This window comes from Pelodiscus sinensis, chromosome 19 (genome assembly GCF_052426305.1).
Source record: "Pelodiscus sinensis isolate ZL-2025 chromosome 19, ASM5242630v1, whole genome shotgun sequence".
NCBI classification, from domain to species: Eukaryota; Metazoa; Chordata; order Testudines; family Trionychidae; genus Pelodiscus; species Pelodiscus sinensis.
The window spans coordinates 2,563,852-2,567,818 of NC_143070.1; positions in this window are offsets into that span (position 1 = coordinate 2,563,852).

Sequence of the window (3,967 nt, forward strand, 5' to 3'; positions counted from 1 at the left end):
ACTTAGTCCCGCAAATATAAGAATTGGAGGTCACCAAATGAAATTAATGGAAAGCAGGTTTAAAACAAACCAAAGGAACATTTTCTTCATGCAGTGCACAGTCAACCTGTGGAACTCCTTGCCAGAAGGTGTGGGGAAGGCTAAGAATTTAACAATGTTCAAATAAAAGCTGGAGAGATTCATGGGGCTTAGGACCATCAATGGCTATTAGCCAGGATGGGTAGGAATGGTTTCCCTAACCTCTGTTTGTCTGGAAATGGTAGGAGAGGGATCAGGTGAGGTTTCCCTGTTCTGTTCCCTCTCTCTGGGGCACCTGGCATTGGCCACTGTGGGCCAACAGGACACTGGGCTGGATGGACCTTTGGTCTGACCCAGTCTGGCCGTTCTTATGTTCTCTGGTGAGCGCCTCCCACTGGCTAGCTTAGGCAGCTCCCTGCGGGGCCTACTGGCTTGTCCCATTCCCAGACGCTTACATCCCCCCATAACTCAGTCTTGGGGGCTCACAGAGTCATGCCAGGGATTTTCTGGGCAGCTACAATTCCAGGCAGCGCTGTTCAGCATTGCAATACCCCAGCCCCTGCCTGGAGCTAAGCTGCAGAAAGGAAAGCTCCCAGCAGACAGCAGCCTCAGGAGCTTGGGGCCCGGTGTTATGTTCAGAAGCACACGGGATCTTTTTCATGGGAAAAGGCAACATCCTGAATTTATTGCAAATACAGTAGAAAAACAGTTAGCGTCTGCTTCATAAAGTGTCCCCCTCACCCACACACAACATCTTGTCGTTGCTTGAAGTTACCAGCCTGCTGCTCACATTAACTCACTGGCCAGACAAGTTCAATGTGAGGGGCAGGAGCGGGGGTTTCTCTCAGTCCGGACTGATGCTCCGATGTTGACAAGACCTGGAGATTCATGCAAGGTGCTCCATCTCTTATAGGACTTTTCTCCTATTCAAGGCTATGCATTTTGCCTCATCAACTCTTAATCAATCACCATCCGTTCTGCTTAATGTCTGTTTATCTGGGCAGTATTTGTAACAGAGCGCTTGCTTCTTCACACTCCAAGCTGTCCATATGTCCCCCAACGGTCTGCTTTGCATTGGGCCCAATTTATGGTACTTTGACGCCTCTGAGTCCCCTTCCCTCTTCCACTGTCTGGACTCTGAAACTGTTGGGCATCTAAGTTGTTACCTCTCCACACACTCTATTCCCTTCCCTCTCCTGCCCCATGAACATTCATTCTCACACTGCCCATTCAGCACGTTACATAACACATTACAAAACTCTGTGGTCTACACTGGCCTGCTTTCCTGATCCCAGCTGGGCCCCAGAACCCCCAAGGCAGGGGGGAGCTAGTGAGGGATGGTGCTGTCCGGTTGGTTGTTTTGTGCGACCTGATCTGAACTCTCTTGTGCTTTCTCTGGTGAACTGACAGAGCACTGCGGGGTGGGACTTGTGCAAAGAGTCTATGTGTGTGTTCAGTGCTACACAGCTGCTTCATGACTCTGGACAGAGATCCCCTCAGACGGGGGGTTTCAGCATGTGGGAATCCGAAGGGTCAGCTCGGCACCAGAGTGTTAGGCAGAGGGTTACGCACCTCAGGCAGGGCCTAGACAGCCTGCCCCCAAGCATGTACCCAGGGACCCCAAGATTGGGGCAGGGGATGGGCCTCTGATTTGGTCCCATTTTTTTCTCTTCATTTTATCCCTTTCCCTCTGGCTGTCCCAATGAGATCTAATGACCAAACTCTGTACAAAAATCTCCCTACTCCCAGCTTCTCCCCAGCCCCCCTCCCAACCCTGATTAATTCTGTGACCTACCACCCTCACCTCCTCCTCGCCCCAGCCCAGCTGTTACTTCTGCCCCTGCCCAGCCCGCACCTCTGCCTCTCCCCTGCCCAGACCCCACCTCTCCCCCGCTGCTTCTTCTGCAGCCTTGAGGTTTCTTCCCACATACGACTGTGGTGCAGGAAGAGGGCGGAGGAGGTTTCAGGGATCAGAGATGAGGAGCCAGGGGCTGGGTACAGGGGAGTCTTACAGGATCACAGAGACTGGGGTGTGCGATGCCTTAGGGGCTAATTTCAGAGAGAGAGGCTGATCTGGGATCCTGACCCCACCCAGAGCCAGGGTCGGATTTTCTCCCCAGTGAGGGAGCCTGGTGAGAAAGTGAAGATTGGGGCCTCAGCTCCAGCATCGATAAATGTCACCTGCCCCCAGTCACAGTCCAGACAAACCCGGATCCTACTCGGGGGGGGGGGGGCAGCTCAAGGGCAGTGAGAGCCAGGAACTGTTCCTCCTACTGCCCCACATCCCCCCCTTGGGGCTCAAGCTGATCCATCTCTTCCTGCTCACACTCTCGGGACACCCCCACAGCCCACAGTCGCCCACCCCCCACCTCCACCTCCCAGCAATGTCTCTGAGGTGGAGCCCTCATGGCCCAGCACACAAGGCTCAAGGAGAAATATCCAGGGTGTCGGGCCGTGTGTCTGCCCAGCTCACACGTTTCCCATCCTCCCACAGGATGAGGTTGGAATGCACAAGAGTCACGTTGGCTGGGGGAGAATCAGAGCGTGAGGGGCAGAGCTCGGCCCTGGGGGGTCGATGGCGTCAGGGACAGAATCTGCCCCAGCTGGGCCGTGACTCAGGGACTCTCCTGCCTCCAGGGGCGCCCGGCTCTGAGTGGGGAGCAGCCCTGAGGTCTCGGCCCAGCCCAAGGGCAGCTCGCTCCCCGGCAGGGAGGGGCCGTGGCAGAGAAGGGATCAGAGGGGCCCTGACACTGGGAATCTGCCCCCCTCTCCCTGGGCCGGGGACGAGCGACTCTGGGCCGGGGACCCCAGAGGGACGGATGGAAACTGCCTGGTCAGGGCTGGCTGAATCCAGGCTCTGCCCTCGGCTGGGCCCCCCCCATTGAAATGTCCCTGGGTCCCAGCTGCCTCTGGGGGGGTTTGTGATTCCCCCTGGGACACGTCTCCCTCCCACGGCCCGTCTGGGCTCGGCTCCTTTCCCGCCGCACTGGGGCTCTGGGCCGAGCTCCGACCTGCCCCCACCAGGCTGCTCAGCCTCCGGCCCGGTAATTTACTTCAGCGTTTTATAACCCCCCCCCCCCCCCCGGGTAAAGAGCAGGCGAGATATGAAGGGAACCCAGAGGAAGAGCCTGGGGGAAGGATCCAGAATCAGGGGATGTGGGGCAGAGGCTGGGGAGTCCCTGGATGCTATGGGGGGAGAGGAGAGAGCTGGGGGGGGGGGGTTCGGGGCAGACAGCAGTGACTGGAGCCCCCCCCATCTCATACAGCCCCTGGGCGGGTCCCCTGAGGGGAGCGGAACTCTCGCCAAGGCGGGAAAATCTGGTTGGAACCGGTTCCCAACGGTCGCTCGGCTCCCTCGCCGCAGGGCTCTGCAGCCATTTCCCCTCCCCCGCCCAGTGCGGGTGCAAGAGCCCAGTCACAGAGACACTGTCCCCCGGCCCGGCTCCCAGCCCACTGCCCTCTGCCGCCCGGCCCCAGGGTGCGCCCTTACTGCCCCCACGGTGGAGCAGAGCACAGTGGGGCTAGGACATGGGTGGGGGCACCGCCGCGATGGGTGTGGGGGGCTGGCCCCTGGTGCCGCCCTCTACCCGGCCCCCCAATAATCCCCTGACTCATTTCATACAGTAGAGGGGGCTTGGGGAAAGGGGGGCAGTGGGGGTGGAAGGGGGCAGAGCAGGAGCCAGGCCTGTGGGAAGGGCTGGAGGGCGGCTGGGGCATTGGGGAAGGGGTTTGCTCTGGTCCCCATGTTGCCCTAGGGACAGCCCTGCCTGCCTCCTAGTGAGGATAAATACTCAGAGACGGTCGCTGGGAGCAGGTCCCATCCCACAAACACCCCCCTGGAGACCACAGCCTGGGGGGACCCAACCCAGCACAGAAGCCAATCCGACCCCTCGCCCCCCAGCAATGGCAGCAGGGAGGGACATTTAAAAAGGGACAAATCAGACGTGTC